Raw genomic sequence first — 14699 nt, forward strand, 5'->3', positions numbered from 1 at the left:
CTATTCCACCATCAATTTCTAAATCTTATAAGCAAACAAGAAGCTCATCTACTTTGTATTTTAATCCCCTGATATTCTGATGCAATATATTAACATTATTTTTCACTGTGCTTTTATGTGAATCTTGTGACATACTAACATTATTTTTCACTGTACTGTTACAAGAATCTTGTGATATTTTCACATCTCTAGTACCTGCCTGTCTGAACTTCTCATTAAGCTTAATTTCAATCAATGTAGGATGATTGGACACAGATCTTAGCCTAAAAAAGTACTCCCATGAGTTTCAGTGAGCCCCCTTATAGATTTTTCTATCATCCCAGCCAGTTTACCCTTCCCTTTCTTGTTGAGATGCAGGCCATGTCTTGTGAAGTCCCATCAACAGGAACCAAACCTATGCCTGACAAAGTAGCCACCTGAAGTAGCTGATCTAGCTCCATATTGACCCTCTTGACAGAGGTGTTCAATTGTGGCCGCTTGAAAGCAGGAACCAAGCCAACATTTGTATGGTTCATTGCAGATGCTATTTTTTACCAGGTCACAGTCAATATTGTAGCCCTGATGCCTACCAATACTGTTTCCTGCTCCACCCACTACCACAACATGATCCTGTTTCGTAACACCCTTGCACAATGATCCTACATCCTCTGTCACTTGGCTAAGACACACACTGGGCTTGAAAATACTTGTAACCTGGTACCTGTCACCTAATTTTTCCTGCAAGATCTGGCCCACATCTCTTCCATAGTTACTACCTAACAACAGAACTTTCCTCCTACTTTCTACTTTTTTTGCAACAGTTGGTTTCCTAACGAAAGTCTGTTGAGTGCTGACTACACTTACATCTACTTGAGCCTCTTCCTTAGCTGACTGAGGTAGCAAGGCAAATCTATTGTTTGTGCCAATGATGAAACTGTCTGACACTGTTCTCTTTCTGTGGCCCTGTTCCTTGCTACCACTTCCCACCTGTCTTCACCCTCTTCCCCCCTTAACCTCATCAGTTCCTCCCTAGCACTATCCAGTTCAGCCTTAAGGGCTCTAATCTTCCCTTCCTGTTTCGCTCTTTTCCTACCCCTTGAACATAATCTGCAATACCATGGAAGAGACCCATTTACTTCCCAGATTCCCATGCCACTACATTCAGCCCAATGTAACCATCTGCCATAACAGTTTCACAGGACCCCAGAACTGACTTTCCCATGGCAGCTCAAACACTTCTCACTCATTGTTGTTTACAATAGTTTTTACAAAATTTATCTAGTCAATAAGAGTAATATTCTATTACCCACAGATCACAAAAGTCATGAGGAACACTAATATAAATGTGCACTATTAATATAGTAATGTAATGCAGTTAAACTAAAGTTAAAAATCAAAACTTGTATACCCAAAAAATTAGGCCTGAGATTGTGTGTGCAGGATATGTATTTTACGTGTTTTGAAAGGAAATAACAGATAAATCTTAAAACCTTTAATTGCCCGAGTAAATACAGCACTACTAAATATATATGTAATTTGTTATATGTGTAATTCATCATAAACAACTGTATTATCCGCTAAAAGTCTGAGGCTACTGTTAATATTGTCTGTAAGGTTCTTAATACAGAACACAAACAGGAAGGGTTCCAACACACTTCCCTGGGGTATCCCTGAAGTTACTTCTACATCTGTCAATGACTGTCCATTCCAGATAACATGCTGCATCCTTGCTAGTGAGAAATTCTCAATCCAGACGCTAATTTTACTGGATACCATGAACAATCATACTTTTGACAGTAAATGTAGGTATGGCACTGAGACAAATGCTTTTCAGAAATCCAAAGACATGGCATCAATATGTCTCTCTTGATGCATAGCTTTCAAGATGTTATGCTAGAACAGTGCAAATTGGATTTCAAACAGAATCCATGCTGGTTGCCATGGGGGAGGTCATTCTGGTCAAATTGCCTCATTACATTTGAGCTAAGAATATGTTTTAAGACTGTAAAACAAATTGATGTCAAGGATGTTGGACAGTGGTTTTATGGCTCACCTCTAATCTCCTGATAGGCGAATGTGACCTGTGGTTTTTTCCAACTACTGAACATGTTTTTTTGTTTGAAGGGATTTACAGTAGATTTTGGTTAAAAGAGTGGCTCACTCAGCCATGAGTCTGCTATAGAATATGATAGGGAGTCAATCAAGCCCTGGAATTTGATCAATTTTTGTGATTTTAGCTATTTGTCATCACAACTGATATTAATATATATATATCACACTTCTATGCAGTGATATGAGAATTAAATTGTGACAGTACCCATAGATTTTTATTTGTAAACAAACATGTGAAAACTGAGTTCAGTGTTTTATCTTTCTTCTCTGCTATCCTCTTCTTATGGTTTTGTGAGATTTCCTTTGATAATGTTCTGCTATGGTAATCACTGAATGCTTCACACATTGTACTCTTGACTGTCCAAATGCATTTCAGTCAGCATCCCCCTTTCTTTAGCCCTATGCTTTATTTTAAACCTGTCATGCAACAGCTTGTTCCTTTAGAAGTTTCTTTACAGTTATTGAATATGAAGGGTCCCTCACATCATGAACTGTTCTACTAGGAACATATCTATGAAGAGCAGGTTTAACTATCCTTTTACACCTGATTCACATTTCTTCCGCACGCTCCTTTCCAGAGCTAGAGCTAAGTTTTTTGCGTTCATTATTGAGGTACGACATTACTTTCCCTTTATCAAGTTTCTTGAAAATATAAATCCTTCTCCTTTTTTTAACTGCTCTTTGTTCTCTGGTAATCACTATTGGCACAGTGGCTTCATGGACACTGATACTAGTTTCTTTCTATGTAGACAGCTTCAAAGAGAACATGTATATTTGTTGTTATTAGACCAAGTCCATTTCCATCATGAGAGGCTTCTCAATAATTTGTTCTAGGTAGGTCTCGGTGAACACATTTAGTACTCTTTTGGAAAACATCTTGTCATATCTGCCAACTCACAAAACTGTAATTTTCCAAATTAGCTGTTGGATGATTAAAGTCTCCTCCTACGATGACAGTATGATTGGGGAACACAGGTATTAGTGAACTTAGATTTTTGCGAAACTTATTAGTTACCTCTGGGGGTGAGTCTAGTCACAGACCGAAAAATACAATTTTAATTTGTGCCCTCTGTTGGTACTAAGTCTTGGGCCATAACAAAGACTGAAGTTTAGCTGCAAGATTATCTTTCATTCCAGAAATGCTTTGATATTCATAGAATCAGCCTTAGTATTTCAGGTGCTAAAGTTGGTGAAGTTGGTTGCTTCGATGATATAAGAGTCAAACAAATAAAGCATTTTGGTTCAAAAAGGTATGACTGGCTTGTATGCTTTTTCAACAACTTTCCCAGTAACTGTTTGATGCCAAAGTTATGAACCAAGGCTCGTGCAGCCACTATTCTGAAACCATGCAAGCTAGCTGCTGAACAATTTCTCTTCTATGTCATCTCTACAAGGTCTTTAATTGAATGATCCACAGTAGACTCTTAGAAGCAGCTGAACTGTTCTCAGCCCAACAGCATGCTGGATTTGGAGCAGGTAAGGACTCTGAAGCACAGGTCTCAAAGCTAACCTAGAATATTGAAGATCACTGAGACAAGAAAATTACTGATCTAACAGCAGCCTATGACACCATCAAACATCAAAAGCTATGGCAAAATTGCATAGAGTAACCAAAAGATAACTATCTTACACAAATAATTCAACATCCCTTCAAAACAAAAGATTTCTCCCGGAATGTCAAGGTCAGCACTGTTGTTGAAGGGTCCAAAAGTCAGGTTATCATAAGGCAGCATTTTGGCTCCTCTTTATTTAATATTTATGCCAGCAATCAACCTCTGTCTCATAACACAGGAAATTTCATCTATGCTGATGGTCTCTCCCCCAGTTCCCTGAGTAAGATTTTAGAACAGGTGGAAATAAATCTTAATGCTGCTTTGGAGGATGTAGATACATATTATTGTAGGAACTAGTTAAAACCAAATCCCAGTAAAACACAAGTGTGCACATTCCATCTGAAGAACAGACAGGCCCTGAGGAGACTTTGAGTCCCTTGGAGAGGAATACAGTTGGAATAAGACCAGCCAAAACATCTTTGGGTCACTGTTTACTGCACACTGACTTTCAAGTCGGACTGACTTAATGTAAAACAAAAAGTATATGTAAGAAACAACACATAGTACAAAATTACTGGATCATACTGGGGTGCAGCTGCGGAAACATTTAAAACTACAGGTTTATCTTTAGGTTCTGCTGCAGGTGAATACCCTAGCCCTGTTTAGTATAAATCTATCCCTGCTAAACAAATGGACTTGGTCTTAATGAGTCATGTAAACTAATTCTGGATGTTAGAAACCTACACCATGGGATAAATTCAACCATTTAGATGGGATAGCCCCTCCAGATATACAGCATGAGATAAGTGCATGCAGAGAAAGGCGCATGGGTAGCCTTTGATGTGTAGTGCACATGTAAACCATTTAGAAGGACCCTACAGTATTCAAGTTAACCCCATAAATTCTTCACAGAATCTGCTTTTGGCCCTTGTATTGTATTCATGCTTTGCCATATTTTTTGAGAAAAGAGAAAGACTGAAAACAATAAAGTGTACTTATGAATATATTTATTGTGAACCAGGTGTCAAAATGTGAATTTTTTCAAGATAACTTCATTGGATGTGCTAAAACAAACATGAAATATAATTAGTATAATTATCTTCTGTGTTCTACATATAGCACCACTGTAAGTTGAGCTTCCTTAAAAATAAAATAGTTTCTTCATTTTTAAATCAACTGTAGCAGTGTTCACAAGTACTGTAACTGTAGCTGAACCAAGCCACTTCTGTAATTAATTCTGGGGTATGGGTTTTTCAATTAAAGCAGCAATTTATTTGTAGTCCCAAGATTTAATACATTCTACTTCCTGTATCTCACTGTTAGGCTAACTGAGTTTTACAGCTCTTGGATTTCTATGACAAATGCTGGATCTTATGTGCTTTGTCTCGCAAAAATTTTATAGTTCACTATTTGCCGTGAACTGTGTGTGGATTTTAGCTGCCTTTTGGGTAATAAGGCTGGCAAGAGTAAGAATTAGACACCAGCAGTATCATGACCTATCAAGACTGTGGGTTTATTGTTCTCAATACTGCTGCTCGTAGTGGTTGGGATCTCAGAACCTTCAAACAACTATGGAATTGTTGGGTTCAAGAGGTCCATATGCTCAATACCACACTGAATCTCAAATGTCCTCTGTGACTAGAGCCCAAGAGGTTACACATACTGATGGATTGTACAGCCACATAACGTAATTTGAGACAGGGTATTCTACTGCCACCCTTGCCAGCAAGTTCTCCGCATCTCTCACTCACTGAAGAGTCACTGAAAGATTGTCACATCAACATGCAAATACTACAGTTGAACTCTGGTATAGAGATGAAGCAGCATGGAATAATGTACCCATATGAGGCATCCAAGCTTGCTTTGACTTGAAAACCAGTCAGGTTATAATCACTGTTGTTGCCTGAGGAGCACCTTATACACCCCCTAATTGAATGATGTATTTTTCCTAGTATAATTTAAAACCAATTGTCTTCTTCTTTTCTTTTCTTTAGTGTCTATCCCATCGAAGAGAGCAGTGCTTTACTAAAATTTTGGCAATTTTATTTTATTTAAGTTTGTGGCCAGATGTCCTTTCTGTCACCACAGTTGCCAGTTCCCTATGAGAGGGAAGTTGTGTGCACCACCTGTCTGTGAATTATGTAAACATTGATATGTGTGTGATCATATTTGAAATATTTGTGCATTATGTTTTATGAGTCAGAAAGTGGCAACTATTTCAGCATTTGCCTAAACAAGAGTGGGAAACTGCCTAAAACTCACAATCCGGTTGACCAGTTCACCAGACACGGTCATGTAGATTCAATCCAGGTCTGTCTCACTTTCCTGTCTTGCAAGCTAGAATGCTGCATCTCATTCTATTCAAGCAGGAAGTATACTGAATACATACACTAAGTAAAATTTTATTACCTGCTGTTCTTCCTGGTGTTGCAGTTTTAATGGCCCACAGTCCAACAACATTTTATATTTTACTTCTGATCTAAATGTAACCTTTTGAACATTTATTTTTATGGGAGATAATAATACTGAAAATATCAGAGGTGTAGAATGTAGCTGAATTTTGTCAGACTTATTTTGGAATGGTTTTCTTAGAAATAGTAGACTGTTTACTGAGGTAGCGTTCAGATCTAAAATGTCTGCTTTTCCAAGATAAGAGGTATTAAAAGTGTCTGCAAATTTGATGCAATCTTTGATCAGTTCATTAAATAAAAAAATTTTGTCATATTTCTGATATGTTTTTCCTGTCTAACACTTCATTATGTTTCAAATAGTTATTATCGTGTTTCTGCAGAAGCTGCTAGATTATTTGTACATAGCTTATTTTTCTTGAAAATACCGACATTTTGATATTCCCAATGATAGTTTCCTTAACAAGTATACAAAATAAAATATACTTGTAGCCAAGATAAATGGCATCAAAACTTGTAAAAATTAATAAAATTACATGGCATCCACAAATTATCTTTATGATTTAAGACTTTAATAACTTTAAAACTAAACTAAATATTAACAAATGGTTTTCAGCATATGGTAAGATAACTCATAGTTTTTTTACCTTCCAGGTGACACAATTTTGATACAAAATTCAACTTGCAAACCTGATAAATGTGAACCCCACAGGAGAAAGCTCAGCATGGGGCCTGGCTCATACAGACAATATCCAGTACCCAAGTGCAACATAACTTTTGAACACAGTACGGAAGGTAACCACCATACCAACCAACTACTCAGGCTTAGTACACATCATTCATGGAAATCAGTAGTGTTATCCATAAAAAGGAGATGGGCTGTCCATACATTTCAGATGCCTGTGCGGCAAGAAATGGCAGACATTTGCAATGAGTCTCACAAAATTGCGTGTGTAGCAGCCAGAGAGCTGGAAATAAGACAAACAACAGTGCACAACACCTTACATAAGAGGTTACAGCTACAGAACTTCAAGGCATGCGTTTGCAATGCATTCAATGTATCACTGTGGAGGTGGTGAAGCGTAGGTGCAGAGAAATGGAAACTAGACATTACCTGTGCTACTAAGGATGTACACAATGATGCATATGAATGCGGAAGCAAACACCTTTTGAGTTATTTTATCACATGTTGAAAACCATTTATTGATATCTACTATAACTTTAAAAGTATTAAATTCTTAAGTTGTAAAGACACATTATGGATGCCCTGTATAATATATGCAAATCAACTTAAACTAGTGGTTTACACTAGTTTAGGAAGACAGACATATCTGATCATGATCACACACATCTAAACCAGTCATAACTGTTTTAAGTTCTACAAATTTTAAACATTGTGTTACTATGTACTTTGATGTGATTAGGTTACATTTTGACAAGTAAAGTTTCTATCTAGTTGTGCATGATACCCTGATTCCATTTGGAACCCAGGGTTTAAGACCATTTAATATTCTTTCACAGGTTAATTTCTTAGGAAAATAGATTAAAAGAAATCTATGGCTGTGTTAAACAATACACTACAGTTTTCATGAAACCCAAGTTTTAGTGTTAACATTTTCAGTCTTTTTTGCAAGTACTTCTTGAATTTTTCCATCCTCATTTCATTCATTACCCTTGCATTTTCCATTTATTTTTATTTATGTCATGCATACTAATGTTAAGTATCAACAGTTGATTATTATGATCTAAGAGACCATCAACTACAGTATTTACACTATGACTCTGCAATGTTGGTATGTCTACAAATCTTTCAAATGTGATAAATAAGAACTGATAGTCTTTCAAAACCTAAATTTATATTCTTCCTAACATTATCTCATTCCACTTTGAAGGTAAAAATTTTAGTAATGCATCAACTTGGTTTATTAATAACTAATAATTATCAGTTGGAGCCCTATATATTGTGACTATTAGAATCAATATTTATGAAGTGTTACTTCTGCAGCACACTCTTTGAAATACTAATCACTTATAAGCTAAGAGTGTCAATGTTTTTATGTTTGTATTGTTTATTAATGAAAATGGCAGCTTCTTCTTTCTTTATACCTGACCTGCAGTAACAGAATGTCAGATTACATCCATTGATATTCAGTATTCCTATTTTAGTGGACAAATATACTGTGGTGTGCTAAACTTAAGGACAAAAGTAACTTTCACATGATGTGTCACTGCCATAGCTTGATGAAACTTGGAACATACATAGAAAGAATGGCTACATAACAGTACAGAAGGTAGCTGAAAGAAATATGTAATGAGACAAACAGAAATTACATTTTTATTCAAAGACAAAAATTACACTGAAGTCACTATGACTCATGGTGGTAATTCATGTTATCTGATGTGCTCCCATACTGAACACAAGGTTTGTAAGGAGTTCGTGTGATAGGCTGTTCCATTCTTCCTAGAGCATGGTTGACAATTGCTGGCTGGTCTTTGGTAAAATATGAATGGACATTCTGCAATACTTCTTCACAATGCATTCCACACATGCTCAATGGGATCTAAGTAGGGGAAATGGGAAGGGTAGAACATTTACTGAATATCTTCTTGTTCCAAGAGCTCCTCCACTCATGCTGTTCTGTGCAGTTGCACAATGCTACTCATAAAAATGAAATCAGGGCTGCGTGCACACCTGAAACACATATGTGGGGAAGGAACACAGTGTCAGAATAACTGACTGGTGAGTGTACCATGTATAAAGATCTGGAGGTCAGTGTACCCATGCAACATTATGCTTCCCCACAACACAACACCTGGACCACTAGAATGACCATGTTTGACATAGTTCATGGGTGAATTTTGTGTTTCTGTCTCTCAACATATGAGAGTACATCCAAAATCACTACTCAGACTGAATCTGCTCTGAATTTAGAAGAGCACATGACCCCACTCCTTGTTGGTCCAGTTCTACATCTACATTTATACTCCGCAAGCCACCCAAAGGCGTGTGACGGAGGGCATTTTACGTGCCACTGTCATTACCTCCCTTTCCTGTTCCAGTCGCATATGGTTCGCGGGAAGAACGACTGTCTGAAAGCCTCCGTGCGCGCTCTAATCTCTCTAATTTTACATTCGTGATCTCCTCGGGATGTATAAGTAGGGGGAAGCAATATATTCGATACCTCATCCAGAAACGCACCCTCTCGAAACCTGGCGAGCAATCTACACCGCGATGCAGAGCGCCTCTCTTGCAGAGTCTGCCACTTGAGTTTATTAAACATCTCCATAACGCTATCATGGTTACCAAATAACCCTGTGACGAAACGTGCCGCTCTTCTTTGGATCTTCTCTATCTCCTCCGTCAAACCGATCTGGTACGGATCCCACACTGATGAGCAATACTCAAGTATAGGTCGAACGAGAGTTTTGTAAGCCACCTCCTTTGTTGATGGACTACATTTTCTAAGCACTCTCCCAATGAATCTCAACCTGGTACCCGCCTTACCAACAATTAATTTTATATGATCACTCCACTTCAAATCGTTCTGCACGCATACTCCCAGATATTTTACAGAAGTAACTGCTACCAGTGTTTGTTCCGCTATCATATAATCATACAATAAAGGATCCTTCTTAGAATGTATTCGCAATACATTACACTTGTCTATGTTAAGGGACAGTTGCCACTCCCTGCAACAAGTGCCTATCCGCTGCAGATCTTCCTGCATTTCGCTACAATTTTCTAATGCTGCAACTTCTCTGTATACTACAGCATCATCCGCAAAAAGCCACATGGAACTTCCGACACTATCTACTAGGTCATTTGTATATATTGTGAAAAGCAATGGTCCCATAACACTCCCCTGTGGCACGCCAGAGGTTACTTTAACGTCTGTAGACGTCTCTCCATTGATAACAACATGCTGTGTTCTGTTTGCTAAAAACTCTTCAATCCAGCCACACAGCTGGTCTGATATTCCGTAGGCTCTTACTTTGTTTATCAGGCGACAGTGCGGAACTGTATCGAACGCCTTCCGGAAGTCAAGAAAAATAGCATCTACCTGGGAGCCTGTATCTAATATTTTCTGGGTCTCATGAACAAATAAAGCGAGTTGGGTCTCACACGATCGCTGTTTCCGGAATCCATGTTGATTCCTACATAGTAGATTCTGGGTTTCCAAAAACGACATGATACTCGAGCAAAAAACATGTTCTAAAATTCTACAACAGATCGACGTCAGAGATAAAGGTCTATAGTTTTGCGCAACTGCTCGACGACCCTTCTTGAAGACTGGGACTACCTGTGCTCTTTTCCAATCATTTGGAACCCTCCATTCCTCTAGAGACTTGCGGTACACAGCTGTTAGAAGGGGGGCAAGTTCTTTCGCGTACTCTGTGTAGAATCGAATTGGTATCCCGTCAGGTCCAGTGGACTTTCCTCTATTGAGTGATTCCAGTTGCTTTTCTATTCCTTGGACACTTATTTCGATGTCAGCCATTTTTTCGTTTGTGCGAGGATTTAGAGAAGGAATTGCAGTGCGGTCTTCCTCTGTGAAACAGCTTTGGAAAAAGGTGTTTAGTATTTCAGCTTTACGCATGTCATCCTCTGTTTCAATGCCATCATCATCCCGGAGTGTCTGGATATGCTGTTTCGAGCCACTTACTGATTTAACGTAAGACCAGAACTTCCTAGGATTTTCTGTCAAGTCGGTTCATAGAATTTTACTTTCGAATTCACTGAACGCTTCACGCATAGACCTCCTTACGCTAACTTTGACATCGTTTAGCTTCTGTTTGTCTGAGAGGTTTTGGCTGCGTTTAAACTTGGAGTGAAGCTCTCTTTGCTTCCGCAGTAGTTTCCTAACTTTGTTATTGTACCACGGTGGGTTTTTCCCGTCCCTCACAGTTTTACTCGGCACGTACCTGTCTAAAACGCATTTTACGATTGCCTTGAACTTTTTCCATAAACACTCAACATTGTCAGTGTCGGAACAGAAATTTTCATTTTGATCTGTTAGGTAGTCTGAAATCTGCCTTCTATTACTCTTGCTAAACAGATAAACCTTCCTCCCTTTTTTTATATTCCTATTAACTTCCATATTCAGGGATGCTGCAACGGCCTTATGATCACTGATTCCCTGTTCTGCACTTAAAGAGTCGAAAAGTTCGGGTCTGTTTGTTATCAGTAGGTCCAAGATGTTATCTCCATGATTCGGTTCTCTGTTTGATTGCTCGAGGTAATTTTCGGATAGTGCACTCAGTATAATGTCACTCGATGCTCTGTCCCTACCATCCGTCCTAAACATCTGAGTGTCCCAGTCTATATCTGGTAAATTGAAATCTCCACCTAAGACTATAACATGCTGAGAAAATTTATGTGAAATGTATTCCAAATTTTCTCTCAGTTGTTCTGCCACTAATGCTGCTGAGTCGGGAGGTTGGTAAAAGGAGCCAATTATTAACCTAGCTCGGTTGTTGAGTGTAACCTCCACCCATAATAATTCACAGGAACTATCCACTTCTACTTCACTACAGGATAAACTACTACTAACAGCGACGGACACTCCACCACCGGTTGCATGCAATCTATCCTTTCTAAACACCGTCTGTACCTTTGTAAAAATTTCGACAGAATTTATCTCTGGCTTAAGCCAGCTTTCTGTACCTATAACGATTCCAGCTTCGGTGCTTTCTATCAGCGCTTGAAGTTCTGGTACTTTACCAATGCAGCTTCGACAGTTGACAATTACAATTCCGATTGCTGCTTGGTCCCCGCATGTCCTGACTTTGCCCCGCACCCGTTGAGGCTGTTGCCCTTTCTGTACTTGCCCAAGGCCATCTAACCTAAAAAAACCGCCCAGCCCACACCACACAACCCCTGCTACCTGTGTAGCCGCTTGTTGCGTGTAGTGGACTCCTGACCTATCCAGCGGAACCCGAAACCCCACCACCCTATGGTGCAATTCGAGGAATCTGCAGCCCACACGGTCACAGAACCTTCTCAGCCTCTGATTCAGACCCTACACTCGGCTCTGTACCAAAGGTCCGCAGTCAGTCCTGTCGACGATGCTGCAGATGGTGAGCTCTGCTTTCATCCCACTAGCGAGACTGGCAGTCTTCACCAAATCAGATAGCCGCCGGAAGCCAGAGAGGATTTCCTCCGATCCATAGCGACACACATCATTGGTGCCGACATGAGCGACCACCTGCAGATGGGTGCACCCTGTACCCTTCATGGCATCCGGAAGGACCCTTTCCACATCTGGAATGACTCCCCCCAGTATGCACACGGAGTGCACATTGGTTTTCTTCCCCTCTCCTGCTGCCATTTCCCTAAGGGGCCCCATTACGCGCCTGACGTTGGAGCTCCCAACTACCAGTAAGCCCACCCTCTGCGACTGCCCGGATCTTGCAGACTGAGGGGCAACCTCTGGAACAGGACAAGCAGCCATGTCAGGCCGAAGATCAGTATCAGCCTGAGACAGAGCCTGAAACCGGTTCGTCAGACAAACTGGAGAGGCCTTCCGTTCAGCCCTCCGGAATGTCTTTCGCCCCCTGCCACACCTTGAGACGACCTCCCACTCTACCACAGGTGAGGGATCAGCCTCAATGCGGGCAGTATCCCGGGCAACCACAGTCGTAGTCCGATCGGGGGATGCGTGGGACGAGCTGGCCATCCCCGACAAACCCCCATCCGGACCCCCACAGTGATGCCCATTGGCAACAGCCTCAAGCTGTGTGACCGAAGCCAACACTGCCTCAAGCTGGGAGCGAAGGGATGCCAACTCAGCCTGCATCCGAACACAGCAGTTGCAGTCCCTATCCATGCTAAAAACTGTTTTGCAAAGAACGTCTGAACTAATCTACAGAGAGCGCAAACAAATCGACAAAATTTAAACGGTTATTAAAATACAAGATTGCCTAGTAAATGCAGTAATGCTGCTACTTGCGCACTGCTGACACTGCTCGGTGGCGGAAGGAGACTACGCGAATTTACACTATTCAGGTACTAAAACGCGATGCTACAACTCTCAAATACTATAATATGCCCGAAATTTACGAATTAAACAATGCAAGTACCAAAAACACGCAAAGAAATTAAGAATTAAACTATGTAACAAATGAGTGAGCTAGGAGTATACGACTTGCTGCTGCAGCTGCTTATCCAACGGCGGCAAGGAGCACACTAACTGTGACCAACCGACACTGGCCGTTCAAAACAAAAACAGGAGACAAACGCCTACGCGAATTTACACTATTCAGGTACTAAAACACGATGCTACAACTCTCAAATACTATAATACGCCCGAAATTTATGAATTAAACAATGCAAGTACCAAAAACATGCAAAGAAATTAAGAATTAAACTATGTAACAAATGAGTGAGCTAGGAGTATACGACTTGCTGCTGCAGCTGCTTATCCAACGGCGGGAGGGAGCACACTGACTGTGACCAACCGACACTGGCCGTTCAAAACAAAAACAGAAGACAAACGACTACGCGAATTTACACTATTCAGGTACTAACACGCGTTGCTACAACTCTCAAATACTATAATACGCTTGAAATCTATGAATTAAACAATGCAAGTACCAAAAACACGTAAAGAAATTAAGAATGAAACTATGTAACAAATGAGTGAGCTAGGAGTATACGACTTGCTGCTGCAGCTGCTTATCCAACGACGGCAGGGAGCACACTCTGCAGCTCTGAATTTAGAAGAGCACATGACCCCACTCCTTGTTGGTCCAGTTCCTATGCTCACAGAACCATCACAAATAGTGTTACCAATGTGTGAGTGTCAATGCAATACTACAACATACACCCCCATGTAGATGTCATACCACTGTTGAATCAGGGACTGTGTGCCTTGCAGTCCTGTTAAATGTGATTGCAATTGCACCAGGAGTTTGACTTGGGTCCCTTGTTGCCTGCTGCATAATGTAGTGCTCATATGCAGCTGTAGTTGACTGTGGTTGACCACCTCCATTCCTTTTGACAGCAGTACGTTTGGTTTACAATGCTCCCCATTAATATGAAACTGTGCTGTGAGCAATACCAAACTCATGGGCTGTACTTGGCACACTTTGTCATCTTTCAGTTTCCCTATAATTCTTCCCTATGTGAAATCACCCAAATATTGCCTCAGGGGCATGATGTAATAAAGAATAACACCACAGTGCACTGTAACCACTAGCTGACCAACACATAATGTCTTTTCCTGTCATTCCTTCAGCTGCCTTATGTTGTGAGACCAGCCCCATTTTTTGCTAGATTCATGCTGACCTCACGATATGTGATGTCCAGCTTTCTGTGCATGACTGGAAGACCTATGGCAAATGCTCCCACACTCCCAATCATTTCCACCAAGTAGTTAATATATTACATGTCTATTTCGTTTTTGCAGAGTAGTGTATGCACATGTAAGTGATAAGCATATCATATTTCATTTGAACAGATACCTGCCAGGGTAGCCGAGAGTACTAACGTGCTGCTCCTGGACTCGAGTAGGTGCGCTGGCCCCAGATTGAATCCGCCTGGCAGATTAATGATGAAGGGCTGGTGTGCCAGCCGGCCTGGCTGTGGTGTTTAGGCGGTTTTCCACATCCTCCTCGGTAAATACTGGGTTGGTCCCCACATTTTGTC

At 40.3% G+C, this 14699-nt stretch overlaps 1 protein-coding gene across 1 annotated transcript in view; it reads right to left on the minus strand.

Annotated features, from left to right (window-relative positions):
• Positions 1 to 14699, minus strand: part of LOC124613475 (dynein axonemal heavy chain 6-like) — a 984594-nt gene that overhangs the window by 507493 nt on the left and 462402 nt on the right. The gene's annotated exons all lie outside the window — the stretch shown is intronic.

The sequence above is a fragment of the Schistocerca americana genome, chromosome 4 (genome assembly GCF_021461395.2).
Source record: "Schistocerca americana isolate TAMUIC-IGC-003095 chromosome 4, iqSchAmer2.1, whole genome shotgun sequence".
In the NCBI taxonomy this organism is placed as follows: Eukaryota; Metazoa; Arthropoda; class Insecta; order Orthoptera; family Acrididae; genus Schistocerca; species Schistocerca americana.